Source organism: Sinohyriopsis cumingii, chromosome 12, assembly GCF_028554795.1.
Source record: "Sinohyriopsis cumingii isolate HCF-2022 chromosome 12, ASM2855479v2, whole genome shotgun sequence".
Taxonomy (NCBI): Eukaryota; Metazoa; Mollusca; class Bivalvia; order Unionida; family Unionidae; genus Sinohyriopsis; species Sinohyriopsis cumingii.
Window position 1 is genome coordinate 34,906,662 of NC_142972.1, and position 19,927 is coordinate 34,926,588.

Genomic DNA, 19,927 nt, shown 5'->3' on the forward strand with positions numbered 1-19,927 from the left:
TAACCATTATCTTGATGACATGAGCATATTTACCAAGTTTAATCAATGTCCTATCAAATATACAGTTTCTAGAGTGGTAAGAGACTCTCATCTCATTCAAAGCCATGAAGCTAATCATCAGAGATGAGTTTCTTTTATTTCAAAACTTATCTGTAATATAGATGTCACAAGTTACGTCAATAACAGTAATCACCTAGTTAATTTGAAATCAGTCACATGAAAACAAAATTGGACAGGCCAGTTTTTGTGAGACAACAAACTCGACACATTTCATTAGAAGAAGCAGTACAGTATTGTGTCCAGCATTCTAATCAGGAAGCAGCCTGCTACTCACACAGGGGTTGCTTACAATTTAACTCTCAGTCATACATCTAGTATAAAATAATACAAGGATACTTCTCTCCTTTCTTGCGCGACCTATTTAAAAATCCATGCTGATTTTTCAAGCTATATTTTGCGAAGCGCAATCAATTTGGTACCAGTGTTTAGCTCAGCCATTCAACTTTTGTGTGCCTATTCCATGTTTGGATTACAATCATACCTTTAAGGAATGACAGACCATTTTTCCACAATACTGCTCAACATGGCCATGATCATACCCACTTAATAAGCAAGAACAACATGCTTAATGGAATACTGCCTTCTCATTGGCCAACAGAAAGTAAGTTATAAATAAATGCATTTTCTTTCAACCAATGAGAGGACAGTATTCCATTAAACCGGATTTCACTTGCACATTATACCCAACTTACAAAACTTACAACACAAAATGATAACACCATGTTTTGCAACCCCCCCCAAAAAAAAATACCACTTAAAATTCAGCATCCAACAAAAACAAAAATCAGATTCCTTCCTTCCACCCAAATTTTATTTTACAAGCCTATGCAGCAATAAAGCATTGGAGCACGCCTCCTGGGCATCACATATTGAAATGATTTTTAATTAGCACAAAGACACTGCTGCTTTCACAGATAACTGAATTTCACAGCAAGTGAATTATTATTTATTAAATTTGTGCATTTCAGACCCTCAATTTGTTTTATTGAGTTCCATTATCTTTGTCAAAAGAATGTCTTAATTTCAATTAAAAAGCAGGAAGGTGCACAATTCAAATATTCTTGTTATCAGTTGCAGAGGTCCATTGGTAACCATTGCTCTGATACCATATTAACCAGGGAAACATTCAGTGTCATATTTAGACTAGTAGGGTAATTCCAACTTTTTAAGTTCTTTCTGCTGTTTATAATATAAATTAACACATGACTTGTTTTGTCTTTTGTTATTATTTGTCCAAATTTGCATGCAAGGACATTTCACAACAAGAGGACACTGTCTGACAAATTGATGTAATCATCTTGTCACTCTGATAACTAGAGTTCAAAAGCTGCATTTACATCATTTATCACTCAGCAGGCATCAGTCAACCAAAGTTTTATAGCTTCAGTCATGAATATAACAACTATGTTACTCGTGCTTAAAATAATGTGTGTGTGTGTGCATATGATTTGGATTTTTAATATAGCTTTAACAATTTTTCAGTCATATCACTACAATGTCTGCAGTGTGGCAGTTTATAGTGATGTCTAGCACTGGGGCATCATGGCACAGACATGTAGCATGATGTCCCATACAGTCCATTATCCTGACACCAGGCAGACCAGTTCTAACACTAACCTCTTAATGCTGAGCACCAAGCGAGTCAGCTGTTAGATCCATTTTTACATGCCTTTGGTATGACTTGGCTTGGAATTGAACCTGCGACACCCTGCACCCGAGGCGGACTTTACAATAATGATTTGTCTGAATAGAACAAGTAAACACTGCAACAAAGATATGGGAAAAAATATTTAGCAATGGTTTAAATAGTGGTCAGATTAACCCAGGTTATTTAATATATTATGGTAATTCGAGCCTAAAATACAAACTAGAGACAATGTAGACTAATGATGGCTTTAAAAAGCTTTATGAAACAAATATATGTAAATATAAAAATGTGATAATGCACACGAGTTATATACAATAAATATTTTCACTGTCAATGACAAGATACACAAGAAATTAGAGCTATGTTAGACACTTATATTCTAGCCTGCATAAGTATCAATGCCATGCCTACAAACGAACCCAAGTTTAAATCCAATAACGTGCATATACTTTTTTCTTCAGTTATTTTATTGTGCCGTTTTGCCTTGAATTAGGAAGAATTGTTACTACTGATATTTTCGGTGTGAATATACACAAAACACTGTATAACATAAAAAGTAAACCATTGACATCATTGGAAGGGATTAAATAAGAAATATATCAATCATTTATACACTTTACTAAAGTTGAGCCTAAAATAAAATGAAAATGTATTATTATTATTTATATTTAATTTGAGTGAACATTGGATTTATTTCATATCATGGGTGAACAACACACATTTTCACTCATGGCACTGGCACACACGAAAATACAAAGCTGTTCACCCACGCAATGAAATATATCCAATATTCACTTGTTTCAAGCAAATATTCCTTCTCTGATGAGACAAATAAAGGTTTATAACTAAAGAAAGGAAACAAAAATAAAGTTAACTCTCTAAAGACCCATCTAAACGTCTCTTTTCTCATTATCTATCTACCAAGAGCTCAAAATATGAAAAATACAAAAAAGCTTTGAACTTTAAAATGACAAAAAACAAACTTTCATGTTCACAGATGAAATATATGTAGGTACAGCCCATATATGTGGTCAGAGTGCACCAAAGGGGTCCCCGACAATTTGAGATTGGGTATATATTATTTGAAAAACGATTCAATCCTTTGGACAAAAATTCTCTCGTCTACCAAGTAAAATATGTGGAAAGTGTGCCACCTACCTCCAGAGTGAACATGGTGTCAAAATTACAAAACTTTTCTCTAAAAATACTGAACCAGAAAATATTTATAGTGAAAGCTGCTGGAGAATCCTGGGAAAAACTACTGGATCTCACAGGAGATGAGATATTTGGCTTCCAATGTGCAGAAAAGATATCGATGAAACTGAAGAACTGCTTTGTGGGTTCTTGCTTGAAATATCTTAATTTTGACAATTTTTTAAAATAAATCTGTTATTTTTTTCAAGTTTCTTCTATATCTCTCAAGGATCAAACATATCATTTATCTTATATATTTTCTTACAGAATGCCCAGAAAATCCAAAACGAAGTACATACAGTATGAAGACAAATCCATAAAGCAAGTTGAAGTGTGGTTAAAAGTAATGTCACCAGTTACCAGACAACATGTCAACAATCTGGAATTCCCATGACAGCAGTCATTGACCCTGTGCAAGGACATTATGCTGCTGCTTTATTGCTAGGATTCCATACTGCAATTCTGGTGGCAATGTTAAAATCTCTATTGTCGACAAGGTCATAGATACCTCTACCAAAGGGTTCAGCATTACAAAGTACCAACTGACTTGCCAACTGTACATCCATGCAAATCATCACTAATGAAGACCCCATCCAAAAATTATATACCTGGGAATGAATGACGAAGGGGTGTTAATAAAACAATGCTCTAGAAGAGGTTCAGTTGTATTTGACTTAATTTATATTTGATTTAATTAGCATGTTTGTTAGGTTTTTTTTAAATTATTCCATTACATGCTATTGTAATGCTACTTTATTTACTGGATTTTATATTGTTCAGTTCTGAATGTTTTTTTATGTAAACAACTAATAATAGCAACTTTATAGCTAATGCTGACCTACCTCCTGACCTTGAATCAGAAACCAGTAAGAATTGTAGCAAACAACTTTTTTATATTTTGTTTTTCTTTCTCAGAGTAAGAATCATAAAGTGGTATTGAGGCCATATTTGGACTATGTGAAAAATAACATGTATCAATTAGTTTTTTCCAGAGGACTGGCCCATATCCAGGCATATGTTTTGCATTTTAGCTCGATTTATTGTTGATGTTTTGAGAAATAATTGTCATCCTTGCCTAACACTTGAGAAGTTAAAGTGTTTTATGTTGTGGCCAGTTTTGGGGCTAATTATTTGTTTATATAAAGAAAAGTGATTCTTTTCCCTGGAATACACACATATAATTATATATACATGAAATTAATGTTGTACATTTGTGTTTTTCTGCTCATTTTCCTCATGTATAATACAGATGAACCCATTATGAAGCATTTGTTGAGTATGAACTGTTTTTAGTAAAATTTCCCTCTCTTTCTCTCTCTCTCTGCAAGTTATCATGAACAGTTGCAATTCACAGTACATCTGAAAAATCAGAGGGCAAATTCATTTTTGCTTTCATAACAAAAGAAGGCAAAGCTTACATTTTTCAAGCAACTTAGTTGCCCACTTCGCCTGGTAGCATGACCCCTGGCTTATACTTCATGGGGTTTGACATGTATGAACTTAAAACAAATCAGTTCAGGTTCACATCTAAAATAATTGCCCTTTGTTCGGGTAACCAATCATAAGGATCAAAGGGCACCTGGGTGACTTTTTTTAAATTTTGACATCTTTATTCATAAATAAATAAGGAACAAAGTAGGCTCCAAAACAAATAGATAAATGCTTATACAACTAGTGGTGACATCATTTAAAGATTTTGATTTAAAGAGAACTCTAGCAGAGTTGAGCAGGAATAGAGACAGATATTAAAGTATTAGATAAATTTTGAACTATGACCATTTCCTCCACCCCCTCAATTTGTTCTACTCCCACCTTATTTTTGTGACTAGGCGGAGACCCCCCTTTTCAATAAAATCCTGGTCACATCTAGGCTTAAATCGTACATAGGGAACAAACCTGGAATGATTCCTTTTATGCACTGATATTTAATCTGTGACTGTACATTTAATCAGTGACTGTACATGCATATGGGACAAATAAAGTTAGCACAGAATCAGTGAGGGGTCAGATTTCAAACAGCCCAAGTTGTTACCTTGCTTACATTTTACAATTATTTCTTTAAGAATGAGCTTTGGGTATTGTCAAGTTTTCCTTCTTCACTAACAAAAATAAGTACCTGTGGCCACGGCAGTTTACTGCATCTGCGAGAAGTACGATGTTATGGATTTTGTCGATATTCATCCAAATGGCCAACAACACTGAGTAAACTCATTGACAACCAGCAGGTAGATTGTTTAAGAGTATTTTTATCTTGTCATCGATGAGAATAGTATAAAAATAGATACCAATATACGTCTCTGTACTATGCATACTGGAAATAAAACCAGTACCTGTATGTCAACATATAAATGGGCAACACTTAGTGACCTACTACTACTCAACTTTGTATCATATTGCTGACTGTGTATTGTGAATCATATCAATACAAAGAAAGGCGTATAATTTCACCTCTAACACAAAGCTTAGGGTTTCAAAAAATCATGTGAGCTGTACTGTAGGTTCACATTCACAACTGATGTTGATACAAGATGGATGCCAAACTGTGTAATTCAATGTTTAATCAATAAATTGCCATTTTGTGGTTTGTTTATTTCTTGCATACCTGAACACTTTCTTACTGTCTCCTGTACTTGCAGTTGATTGAAGTATACAGAAACACAGATTGTGGAATCATGTGGTTTCTATCTTGTGGTGAATTTGTAGACCTTACTTTACCATACATCAGTCAACGTCAGTAATTGTCACTCTTGTGTTAAGGATTTCAGTGGTCCGGATGGACTACATTACGCAACACAATAAGAATGGCGTGATGGGTGGTTAGAAACGAAATTACAGACTCTGAGTTTGAAAACCAACGTGCACTCTCACAACTCAATGAACTTTACCTAGATCCACTTAGACTATCGTAATGGAACTCGACAGGTCAGACGCCGAAAGCAGCTTAGTACTTTACGATAAAAGAATTCACAAAAATAAATGGAATGGCCAAGATGTGCCATACAACTACGATCTGACCAACAGCATCCGCCACCAGTGGGGCTAGGGCTTGAAGACGGAAAACTACTTGCTGGTCTACAATCAGTGCTGATGAACCTTTAAATAATGTTACAACATCTAGGCCTATGGGACTGACAGTTGAAATGAAACATTGGTGAATTTAACGTAATCACTGGTACGAACAGATATATTACTTACCAATACAAAAGGTATGATTAGGAGTGTTGCGACACACCAAAAGAACCGTATTCACTGAGTGAAAGATCGCAGAAATCTCGAAAAATTGGGGGAAAGTCTCACCCGTGTCAAGACATCATGGCGAGACCTACTTACGAGGCGTAGACTGGTTTACTCCAATGATGGTGATCAGTTTTATTTCGTTAGAGTACCAGTCGAACGTGGTATGACTAAGATGCGAAAAGTTACGAAAAGTGCGAAAAGTTGCCAAAAGTTACGAAAAGTTGAGAAAAATTAGGAAAAGTTAATTTAAAATTAAAGTAAAATAATAAAATAGAGACAAACAGTCATATATACAATTACATATTTTAATAAGGATATACAACATATCGCTGTTTTAATTAACATTTTATACAATTGTATATAGTGCCTTGGTATTAAGCCATTATCATACAAAGTATCTTATGAATCCAATAACTTTCATGAGTGTGTTCATGTCTTCATGCACAATATCTATTGGCATAAAGAAAAAGTAGTAGTTATATTATTGGTATTAAAATTTATTGAAATATTAACATTTTATAAATGTGTTTGTCCAACATAGTGCTTGTTACATTTTTTATACAGGTTATCAAATAAATCACATCATTTGATACGCAGTTAGTGTTATAACGTAAATAAAATACTTCTTTTATATTGGCGCTTCTGAAAGAAGTACTTTCTCTGATATTTGTACATTGAGAGCACCGATGTCTGTTACATTTAAATGATGACAATTATATTTTTTATTTTCTGTCTGTTTAGTTCTAATTAAAAACATCTTGTGAATTACTGGGTCTTCTACAAGCACAAATTGGTCTATTTTTTTAAAGTGTTTTTACGCTGTTTTTATTGGGTAAAAAATAAGAGACTCCAATGTTTATTAGTTAAAATGCCTAAATTAGGTAATGAAAGATTATATTGTATTGTGAAAGGAATTATATTTTTCTCTATTGTACATTTTGCTGTGTTTAAAGCCTCGTGGTGAGTAAGATTACGGGCATTTGTTCAGCGCAGAAACAATTATATGTGTAGGATGATTTCTATTTTGGAAATATGATTGGTGGATATTAGTTTCCTTGACATGACTACTGTAGAGATAGTGTTATCAATATTTATTATTAAATTTACATCTAAAACTGAAACTTGCGTTCTAGATGCAGTATAAGTAAATTTCATCGTCGGGTGAAAATGATTTAGGCGATCAATGAATTTTGTTCACTTCTTCTGATGAAAGGTTCCAAATCATCGAAATGATATCTAAAGATATAAACCAAACAAATGGATTAAACTTTTCGTTTTGAAGAAAATCTTTTTCTAATTTACCCATGAAATGGGAAGCATATGAAGGAGCTATAGGACTACCCACTGACGTACCCATTATTTGGATGTAATTCGTATTATTAAATTGAAAATAATTATTTTCCAAGATAAGTTTTATTATTTTACAAATATCTTCACTAGATAGTCTGATATTATTAGGTTTGTTTTCAAGAAAATATTTACACGCTTGAATGCCATCTGTATGTGGAATGTTGGTATATAGTGATGTTACATCTAATGATATCAGGATTGAGTTATCAGATAGCTGTGGAATAGACTTCAACTTTTTAAAGACATCAGTAGTATCTTTAATGTTTGAAGGAAGTGATTTCGTTCAAGGCTGCAAAATACTAAAGAATTATGAGGCAAACAGTAAATGCGAAACTAGTTGCACATAATTATCGGCGCGTTTTTTTTTTTAAATGGCAATTCTAAAATGTAAAATTATATATATATATATATATATATATATATATATATATATATATATATATATATATATATATATATATATATATATGTATTGACCCCGACCCGACTATTTTTATTTTTATTTTCAGTTTTAATTATTACTTTGTATCACAAATTAAATTATATTGTGAAAAAAACTTATTCTACATAGGATTTAATATATATTTTTGCATATAAAGTATTTCCAAATAGATCCTTTTTGCGAATGGTATCCCTGTCGCGTAAAGGACTTAATTTATCTGCGAAACGGATCGACTATATTTTATTTACAATCGGTATTTCTGTTTCACAAATGGAATTATAATGTGTAATAACTGAGTTTAAAAATTATTTAACATATAGTTTTAATAACGAGTGTTTATAGGTTCTTGTAGTAAATGGGGTCATTTTCGCAAACATGGCTTACCGTCTGCAAAAAGAATCCAACATGTTCGTACCACTGTTTCAATCACTACTTCGATTTTAAGAAATGTAAGAAGAATTATACGGTTTGAAAGGATATTGACTTTGAAGTCTTTATGGAAGGAAACTGCATTCATTTGCATGGTGCGTGGACACTCATGAAAAACAGTAAAATTAAAAACATCACTAAGATTAATAACAACATCCGAAGAAAAAAGAAAAGTTAAAACCAAAGCAAGAATAACTTTTTAAAAACGAGACAATATTTTACATAAACTCATGTTTAAATTTAAAATAAGTATGCCATTTTGAAAGAAATGAAAAGAATAAAGATCTTAGAAGCACTTTTCCCACCTGTTTTAACTTTATTTTTAGTTTTTTTTAGCTGTTTCGAAATATGTATTTACACTGATGCAAATGAAATAACGAAAACCTTTGCTATTACTTACTTGTTTTAATAAAAATAATGTCGAGAAAATGACTTTGTTGTAACTTTGAGTGACCGAAATTTGGGAACAAATAAGCTTAAATACTCAGTTTAATGCAACTTTTCTCGTCTTAGCTTACATTAATTTTTTGTATTTTTCCTAACTTTTTTTAAATTTTTGGTAAGTTTTTGTAACTGTTTTCAACTTTTCGTAACTTTTTCGCACTTTTCGTAACTTTTCGCATTTTTCTCAACTTTTCTTAACTTTTCGCACTTTAGTCGAACGCAAGCGTCAATAATTGGGTATTTTACAAGGTCTTAGAAGATAGTTTCGTAAATTACTTAACTTATGGTTATGGCGTAACTGTTTCATCTACTATTGCTTAATCATTAAGAAATATCATGATCTCGGGGCTCCCCCTCTAAGTAGACACCGAGGTGCTGGTGGAAAATATACTACACAAATTCCAAGCTAAAATACATAGCCAAAAAGTGGCAAGAGTATGGGGTTATCAGGAAATAAAAACTGGAATCAGAATTATTAGGGTGATCAAGCAAGATGCAGTAAAAATACCAACCTTTTTCTATGTGCTTGGGTTCTTGGTAAAGTCATGGTATCGAGGCTGTGAGCAGGAAAGACCGTGCTCAAGACGTAGAATGGTGGGTCATGCATCTAGAGATTGTAAGAACCCAGTTGCAGAAAAGACATACGCAAATGTAGCCGCGACAAATGGTAATCAAATGGATGATGAAAGGGCAAAAGAACTAGATACAGAGACCCAAAATGAGATCGCAACTGGAAAGAATTCCCTTAAATGCAAAGGAAATGTAACAAATACACCGTCGGTGAATGAAAATACAACACCAACAATCAAAACAACAGGTGGCAAAGACTTGGAGTGGGAAGATTTCGTGACCCCCAAGAAAACTTGTCACCCAGAGCCTCCAGAATAGGCAGGAGAAACACCAGAATCTAACCCATATTTCCTCTTGCATATAGAGGACGAGGACGAAAATGACCAAGAGAATGAGAAAAAGCGGGAGGAGGAAGGACCGGTAGATCTACTGGAGATCACACCCCTGACTTCAACTCCGGCCAAAAAAAAAAAAAAAAAAACATGGGACGTGATCTTACAGTTCCTCCCCTGAAGGGAAGTTGAGCTATGACGACCGTGGACAAAATCTAACCTTACAAACCATAATCCCACCGGTAAAGCCAACAATCATGTTTAAAGAAAAGAAGAAGAAAAAAAGATACAGATGAGACAGAAAACGAAAAAGATACGAACACAGATATCATAACAGAGATGAACACGGAAACGAGTAACGGAAACGACATAACTGAAGACGGAAATGAATATTTAAAAAAAAAACGGAGTCTCTGGATATTACAGAGCCCCACACCAACAGATAGTAGTCAGTCAAACGAAGCTCTGGGGTCTACCCGGAGCCTCACACAAATATAAAATATTATATTTTAAATCTGAATAATACTAATAGACAAAGCGAACGCAGACAAAATAACCAAAGAAACAAACTTTGATGTGATATTGTTACAAGAGACACATAATGGAATCACGCCGGAACTCAAATACTTAATAGAGGACAAACTAAATGTAATAGTTATATGTAATGATTTTATATATAATGACACCGGGGGGGGGGGGCAACAATTATAAAAAATAAACAGGGAGCAAGTTGGGAAAGGTTTGACGAGGGAGTGTTTTTTAAGGGACGCCTACTACATATAAAATTGCAAATAGAAGTAAGAAATTAAATTTTATTGATAATTTATTTAAGTATCTACAAGAATTATCAATGGAAAACCTCATTTTGGGATTTTAACTGGGAAGGGATGAAATCGACAGAACGACCGATCTAACAACAAGTGATAAGATAAATAGGACAGAAATGATAAATCTAATAAACAAACATAAACTACACGACATATATAGAAAACTCAACATTTTAAAATGGGAATTTACTTTCGACTATAAACAAAAACATTCAAGTAGACTTGATAGGTTTGATGGTAATTATTGCAATCCTTTAATTTATATAAATGCAGCCATTACAGCATGAAACTATCCGACCACAAAATGGTTATTTTGGACTTTAACTATAAAAAAGAGGTAAATGGGGCTTAGGACAATGGAAATTGAACAACAAATACTAAATGAACAAGAATATATAGACATAATAAAAAACGAAATTGAAGCTTTCAAAAATGAAGAAACCTTTAACATAATACATGAGTGGGATGCACTAAAAGATATAATAAAACGAAAATCAATTGAATATTCGAACATGTGGGGGGAAAAAAGATAAAAATTAAATTAAATTAATCTTAAGTAAGACATGAGATGAAGAAGATAAAAAGCAACTAATAAATAAATATCATTGAAGAAGACGAAAATCAGGGCAGAACAATTAGGGCGGGAAAATTTACAGACATCTATAAAAAGGCGAACAGTTTATATAAACTGGAATAATTAAAGGGTGGGTGGGAACTACCAAATAAAATAAAAATAAACAACGCAACTCATACGACAAAAGAAGAAATTTTAAATAGTATTTATTTATATTACAAGGAGTTATACACCACACAAAATATAGATCCAAATAGAATCGACAATTATCTAAAAAATGTTGACTGCGAGATGATATCAACAGAACACAGAGACCAGTGTGACAATGTCATCTCAGATGCAGAGATTAAAGGAAACATTGCTACACTTACGAAAAGAAAATCGCCAGGGAAAGATGGGCTCACCATGGAATCCTACCAAAAAATCCACGGTGAACTAACTCCGATCTTGAATGCTCTATACAATAATATATTTTTAAGTTAGAAACATATGTCTAAATCCATGAGAGAATGAATCATTATCATTATTTAGTAAGGGAAAGGCAACAAGGATGACATTAAAAACTGGCGACCTATATTACTTCTGAATATGGATTGAAAAATCTTGAGTAGGATTTTAAAAATAGGGTTATGGGTGGAATAAATAAAATAATTAATGAAAATCAAACTTGGTGGGGGGAAAGGGCGGGCTATTCAAAGCAACATTTTAAATATTAAAACAATAATAGATTACATAAATGAAACAGGCATGAAGTGTGCTATGGTACTCTTCGACCAGGAAAAAGCTTTCGATCGATTAGAACAAAACTATATACAAAATGCACTAAAAAAATTTGGCTTCGGACCGAACTTCCGAAAATGGACCGAAATCCTATACACAGGAATAACCTCATGTGTTCAGGTAAATGGAAAATGCACGAAAGAATTCGATATACAAAGATGAGTGAGGCAAGGGAGCCCACTATCATTGCTATTATACGTAATGGCAATTGAAATTCTAAGTCATAAGATAAGAAACAACCCAGGAATACAAGGTATGCAAATACCAAATTTAAAAGAATTTAAAATGCTCCAACATGCTGACGATTGTACGAACTTTATAAGAGAAGGAAATTCTTATAAACACCTAGAAGAAGAATTCGAACAATTTTGTAAAGCGTCAGGTTCAAAAATAAATCACAAGACTGAAATTCTTAAAATAGGCAACTGGAGAGGCAACCACCCGGGTTCAACTCCTCTCCTACTGAGAGACACGGTGAAATCTGTAAGGGTGTATTTTGGAGAAAAAAAAGAAACTATAGAAAACTGCAAACATATAATCAACAAAGAAAGAGAAAATGCGAAAATCTGGGCCCTAACGCCACTATGCATCACAGTGGCCAAAACATGTTTATATTCAAATATCAATTACATAATTAAATCTATCGACATGGATAATAAAATTCTAAACAAACTTGATAATGAAATTATAAACTAAATATGGAACTATAAAATGCATTATGTCAAAAAAAGAGACTCAATATAGAGCAAAAGGTAGAGGGGGATTGGGCCTGCCAAGCCCCCTACTACTAAAAATAACCGATATAATAAATAGGTTAATAATAGTGCGACTTAAGCCTCTTACGGCGTGGGAGGTACTGTATATCTACAGGTTCGGCTTCACTGTGAGAAGCCGACCGGAGATATACAGAAACAATAAAATCACTAAATAACTTGAAGTGCCACGTAAATTTAGACATATAAAAGACATACTTTTAAAATATATGGATATGACAGAGTTATGGCAAATAGATGGTAAAAAGAGTTATGACTGGATAAGAGAAGATGTAACTAAAAGAATAAGATGTAGAGTAAAAAGACATCTGTGGGAGGGGTTAACTGGGCAAGAACTTGGAAAAACTGGGAGAAAATAAGATCTGTAAAAACACGAAGTATTGTTTCTAAATATCTACACAACGCCTGGCTTACAGGCGAAGATTTTTGTTGTTTTTTGTTGTTGTAGGGTTTAACGCCATTTTTCAGCACAAGATAGGCTATACATGGCGGCCAGTATTAATGGTGGAGGAAGAACCCGGGAAATCCCCGGAAAGAACTACCGACCCTCGAGAAGCTACTGGCAAGCTTTCTCACATACCCATATTGGCTGAATCCGAGACTCGAACCTACACAGACAGAGGTGAGATGGCAGTGATCCGTAACGGAGAGCGCTTTAGACCACTCGGCCACTCGGGGCCCCCTTAAAGGCGAAGAAGCTGTTAAACGTCGTTTGATTAGGATAATACCGAAACGCCCTTTATGCATAACACCAAATTTTACCAAACTACATACGATCGCCCACTGAGATAAAACAAAAAAATAATAGGATACTACTGATTATGAAAATTTGTATAAAAAAATATAGAAATATCAAAGAAACAATATATTATATATAGATGTGGATTATGAAAATAAAGTGGTTTTAAAAATAATTGATTATATAATAACAAAAATGCTTTCCTGTGGCCAGGTGATAAAAATTATCAAATAATGAATACTATTAAAAACTTTTTTGTCTAAAGGACTTTTTATATAAGGTGAAGCTTCCATACGGAGGGAGAGATGGGGGAGGATTTTCGCTAATACCGTCCGCTAAGGGTGAGTAACGCAAAAGCGAGCTGGAGCCCAGGCCCCAACTCTCTCCTCATAGTATAAAAAAATGAAACTCGAACATACAACTGAATAGTACTATTTTTTTACTAGGCGCTACGCGAAATGAACAGACCTGCAAAAGAGCAACAGAAAATCCCATATGGTGGAAATGGACAAACATAACAAATAACAAGGGGAGTAAAAAAAAAACCACAATAGGCCTAAATAAGTACTTACCCATACTAACCTGTAGGGACTAGCACCAAAACAAGAAGAAAAAGAAAAATATACTTTTGGAAATTGTATAACCTTTCCATAAATAAAGGAGAAGACTATATTCTGCAAAAAGAGAAACATTAACAAATAAAGAAAAAATGTGGATCCGTATTCAGATATAGCTGCTCAGTCTGAAGTACTTAAGCTATAGAGAGAAAACGACACACAATTATCACACATATAAAACAATGTTTCCTTTTAAAACTACATATTACACCGTTTTCTCGACAAAATTCAAACTTTCTCTGTAAATTAAATCAAACTATTTAAAAATCTAAACAAACCCCAATAATTTGGAAATAATTTCCAAATAACTAAAACTATAACTATATGATAAGACAACTGGGAATATTTTGATAATGTCTACCGTCTCAACATAGAAGTTATATTGTAGGAAAAATGATCTTTTAAGAGCTTATCCTAGTTGTAAGTGAAAAGAAATAGAAAAATTGTTTTATTGATGGAATTTCAGTCCTTTAACAGTCTTGAGTTTGGAACACTCATTACTAAAATAAGCACCCGACTCTTTGGTGCGGAATTGAAAGCACATGTTTCAAACACATACAGGTCCAGAAAATGCCGCGGCTAATATCCTTTCCTCTACACAGAAGCTGACATACAGGTTTCATCTATACCGATAAATATAAGTTTGATCATGAACGCTCAAAAATTTTAAGTTATTGAATTTTTAATATCATTTTGTTTGCATATGTTTGCTATGGGAACTGAATTAATACCGTGAGTCCGGCAAAGATCGGAAAACAAAAAGGGGAAGAAACTCCGCCATTGGGGACCAAAACCCAGACTTGGATGAACAACCCTAAAGTTCACACTAGGGATACAAATACCCCATCAAAAAGTCTAAATTTGAATTTTTTTTAATTAAAATCCTATAATAAAATATACAAACATACATACCTTTGGGGGATACACAAACATATAACAACACTTTTAATTATTTTTTGGGAAATCAGAGGGGGTGCATCTGTCTGGTGACACAAAAAAAAACAACATTAAGAAATGGGTATATTTCAAAATTACGTGTTTCGTGCTTGTATTTTTCTTGAAATCGACTTGATGCATAAACACCTCCCTAGATGCCTTGCCGTACATGTATATCGACAATGAAATACCAATATTTGCCTAGAAGAAAAGCTAGCCACCTGAAGCATTAAACATTTGGGTTCCATGTTTCTGTTCAGTCTGTCCATATCCTGGACTAGGTTTTTCTGAGACTCTTTCACACACCTGTTCACTTCGTGTGGCACCTTGTGACTTAGCCCTGCGATGTCTATGCACCATACTTCTTACCTGTTCCCCTATGTTACCTGCAAAAAGATTTCTGAGAGGGTTAGCATATTCAGATACAAGGTGTGTTTCCCCTATAATTTTGTGATGTTAGTTGATTATAAGTACCGGAGGTTTAATGATTATAATTGTGTTTCATTAAGTTTTGAAAAGTTATACTTAATTTAGCTCTTATATTTTCACTGGGTGAAAATATGAGGTTGGGGCTCCAGCCCACACTCAGGCTGGTACCTGCACCTACTTTGGCTGTTAGTCCTACAACGTAAGACACATCGCCGAATATTTTTGTTGGGGGGGGGGGGTGATAGCACTAAAACGAAAACAACATGTGCTATGCCTTACATTGTAGGACTACTTGTGCTGTAAACTGAAGCCACCCCCCACCCCCATTTGATGTCATGTTACTACAGGCTACTTATTTATCCTTATCACCTGACCACAAGCCATCATGATGTTTATTATATCGTCTGTGACTTTTAATAACAAATTTCTATCAAAATACACATCTAAGAAAAGTGTATTGTTCCTCTGGTACCTTTCTCTCTTGCTAATTTCCATAATTATACTTAATCTTCCATTTTTCCTATTTTCACACTGGGTTATTACGTGGTACTTAGTGAAGTTTGCCCTTTTACATAACAGTCATTTGGGCATTATATTAATCATATGTCTCCTTAGAGCCACTTCACCCGTCAGCCATGTATTGTGTAGGTACTTAAAGATTAAATTTTGTATTTTTAAGGATTTAATTTGGGACCTGTGCCCCCATACTCTTGGCCAATTTATTTCCCGGTTCTCCTATTCAACTTTACATTTTATATTCTTCGTGACTTCCTCTCTTATCCATGTGTAAGTATCATCTTTCAGTAAATCCATAATTCATTTTTGTCTCTAAATTTAATTAAGAGTTCTTTATTACTTCTATATTTTCTTGGTACTTTTAGTTTCTTCATTAATAGGTTTTTATCTGGTCGGTTTCTTATTGTGAAACCAAAACAGTATATGTACGATGCTTCCCATGGTGCCCTTGGTTCTCTATTTAGTGTTTTAATTCTATTTTTTATATTGGAGCATTTTAGAAGTATGGGGCTCCGTAGTGCTAAACCCCCTCTTTTGTTTGTTCTATTTAGAGTTTCTTTTGTAATGTAATGGGTTTTGTAACCCCATATAACATTTATTATTTCATTGTCTACTTTACTGAGCAGTTTATTATCTATTTCTACTGATTTTTTTAATATGTAATTGATTTTCGAATACTTGGCCCTCTCCATTATGCATAGACTGGCATTAGTGCCCAGATATGTTTTCTTTAAAAAAAAAACAACAAACATATTCATATAGTTTTCTATTTCATAGTTTTTACCGAAATAGACCCCTAGTGTTTTAGCTTGATCTTTTACTAGGTGTGGTGGGTGTCCAGGGTGTTTCTGTGCCAGTTTCATATTTTTTAAGATCTTTGTTTTATTGTGATTTATATTCAAAACCAGAGGCTTTTCCAAATTTTTCAAATTCTTTCTCTAAGTATTTGGATCTTCTGGTATCTTTTATAAAGTCTGAACAATCATTGGCATGTTGGAGAATTGTAAATTCCTGTCGTAAGTTCAGGATTTGTATCCCTTCTATTTTCCATGTTGTTTCTTATCTTGTGACTTAGGATTTCGATTGCTATTACGTAACACAGGTGCTCGAGCATGATGTTAAGAAGAAAGAAAAAATAATCTAAAGGAACAAAATCATACAGAGTGACAAAATTCCTTTTTCCCTTTAGATTATTGTCTTTTTTTTCTTAGTATCAAGTTCGCGTCGAGCTGTGTAATAGAATAGTGGGCAGCCATGCCGCACTGATCTCTGTATTTCAAATTCTTTTGTGATCGCCCCATTTACATGTACTCTTGAAGTTATTTTATTATACAGGATTTCAGTCCAGCTTCGGAAATTATTTCCAAATCTAAATTTTTCTAGAGCTTTTTGTTCTAATCTGTCAAAGGTTTTCTCTAGGTTGAAAAGTACCATAGCACCCTTCTGACTGGTTTCATTATATAATCACTGTCCTTATGTTGAGAATATTATTTTGGATATCCCTACCTTTTCCCCCTACAAGTTTGGTTTATATTAATGATTGTTCACAACCCCTTTTTAACCATATTAGCTAAAATCCTGCTTAAAATTTTATAATTTATATTTAGGATGGAGATGGGCATCCAGTTTTTTAATTCTTCCCATTCTTCCTTCCCTTTGTAAATAGTAGTAATTATGCCCTCCCGCATAGCTTTTAGCATTGTACCTTTCTTAAATGAAATGTTGTTATATATCAAGGATTGGTGATATCTCACCTCGGAATTTTTTTATAGAATTCCGCGGCGAGCCCATCTCCGCCGGGTGATATCCCTTTCACTAGCTGTGTGATGGTTAATTTTATTTCTTCTGTTGAGATGAAATCGTCACATGTGTCTCTAAGGTCATTCGATATCACCTCGCATTGTATCTCATCTAGCTATTTATTTATGATATTTGTGTCCATTTGTTGGGAAGTGTAAAGTTCTTTATAATAGTTTAAGATGTACTCCATAATTTCTTTTTTTCCCAGTTAATTCATTATTTTTATCCCTTATTTTATCTAATTTCTTTTCTGCTCCTTTTCTTATTTCCTCCCATTTATACAGGCCTTCTGCTTTCTTATATAGTTGTGTTTATTTTCATGCTCTTTCCTAATTGTATTTTAAAACATTTTTTCCATGTTTTGTAGTTGCTCTTCTATTCAAGTAGCCAATCGCATTTACTTTAATTTTATTTTTATAATTGTACCACTCATTATGTCCTTATTTTCTGTACTAAATTTTATTAAATCTTTTCTCATCATTTTCACAAATTCCTGTTCTTCAATAATCATGTTGTTTAATTTCCACTTACTTTTTCCCCATATACTCCTATTTTTAATACATATGTCTAATTTTATTAATTTATTATCAGATTTTTAACTTTGATATTTCTACATTTTTATATAAGTATTTCTCATAGTTTGTAATGTAAAGTTTGTCTAGTCTACTAGCTTGTTTATCCTTATATTCATATGTATAATCTTTTCTTAAGAAGTTTAACCTCCGATAAATGTCCACTAATTTGTGTTTTAATATTAAATTTTCCATTTCTTGTTTAAAAAGTGTATCGTTAGGTGTTACCTAGTTCATGTTTTGGAGTTCCTTTGTGATATTATTATGGGTTTCTTGTATAAAAATAATGTCATATTCGGTTTCTTTTATCAGTTTGGTTACCTTTTCTTTATCAATATCATATGTATTCAATGAAGCTACTTGGAAGTTTAATTCTTCCATTTTCCTTACCTAGACAGGTGCCGCATATCATGACATTAACTAATTTATGGTTATTATTATTATTTGTAGTTTATTTCTTATATTTATTGTGTATTTCAGTTTGGAGGGCACTGGCCCTTTGGCGGATCTTGTATATTTGGATTTTCATCTTGAATGTTTTCCGTTTCTGAGTCAATTTCTATTTTGCTGTCTTTTTCATTATCCTGGTCCATTTCATTGCCAGTCTCATGGTCTTCCATGTGTCCGTGTCCATGTCCAATGTATGTTTTTCTGTCCGGGGCTCTTCCCCCTTTTTTTTCTTCTTAATGCTCAGAGATGATATAACTACTATTTGGGAGATTTAGTTCTCCTCAGATGTTGAAATTTCATCTCCAAAGGAGGGGCTAGAGATCAGTAAAGTTTTCTTCCTCTGTTTGTTTTGCAATTTGGGCAAATATGTAGATGTCAAGGGCTATAAGCCTATTAGGTCCACCAGGCCTTCTTCTCCTGGAGGGATTTCTTTCCCCTCTGGGGAGGTCCCCTCATTCCCCCATCATATTGTGAAGGAGATAATACGGATTCTTCTCCAGTATGTTCTCCTTTTCCTCCTCATTAATGGTATTTTGTCCCCTCCCTGTCTTGTTTGGGCTGAGGACATTTTCCCATTCCAGATTTTTTATTTTGGTATCATCCTTATCCCCCATTTTTGTCACATAGTCAGCACTTGGGGTTAGGATGTTGTCATTGTCTTTGGTGTTCTCTGTCACTTTGTTGGTCACATTTGTACCTTGATCTTGTATGTCTTTTGGATTCCCATTTTCATTATTTATGTTGTTTTTTTTTTTGGGGGGGGGTTTGCCCTGTTTGATGCTTTCTATGAGATTATCTCTTTTTGTATCCCTTCATTTTCCTCCACACTCAGGTTGGTGTTTTTGTAAGCAGTCTTGGCTGCATACGTTGCCAGTACAGGTTGATTCTTGCAGTCCTTTTCGTCGTGACCAACCTGCTTGCAGCAGGGACAAAGTCTGTCCACCTTGCAACCCCTGTGCCATGTCTTGAGGAGAAAGCACATGATACAGAAGTAGGCAGGGATTTTTTTTTTTTGTGCCTCTTTCAGGACTGTGACTAACTCCTGATTTAATGTTCTGAAATCCCATACTGTAACAATTTTACTTTTACTTGTGTCTTAATTTTGTTAACATTTTTGAAAGTAATTTCACTGCTATCTATTTCAAGAGGGAGCCTAGAGACAAAAATATCAGTTACTTTGTCTTCCACCTCTCTGACTATGGGTGGGG

The 19,927-nt window shown here is 33.9% G+C and overlaps 1 protein-coding gene across 4 annotated transcripts in view; it reads right to left on the reverse strand.

Annotated features, from left to right (window-relative positions):
* Positions 1 to 6,229, reverse strand: part of LOC149786238 (ubiquitin carboxyl-terminal hydrolase 45-like) — an 86,552-nt gene extending 80,323 nt beyond the window's left edge. For 2 of the 4 annotated variants that reach the window (XR_016424892.1, XM_089976609.1), the window contains exon 1: positions 6,098 to 6,229. The gene's annotated coding sequence lies outside the window, so the exon portion shown is untranslated. Of the gene's footprint in view, positions 1 to 1,677; positions 1,824 to 6,097 lie in introns of all 4 variants that reach the window. The other 2 variants (XM_089976611.1, XM_089976610.1) reach the window with 2 other exon arrangements.
* Positions 6,230 to 19,927: the final 13,698 nt, after the last annotated feature.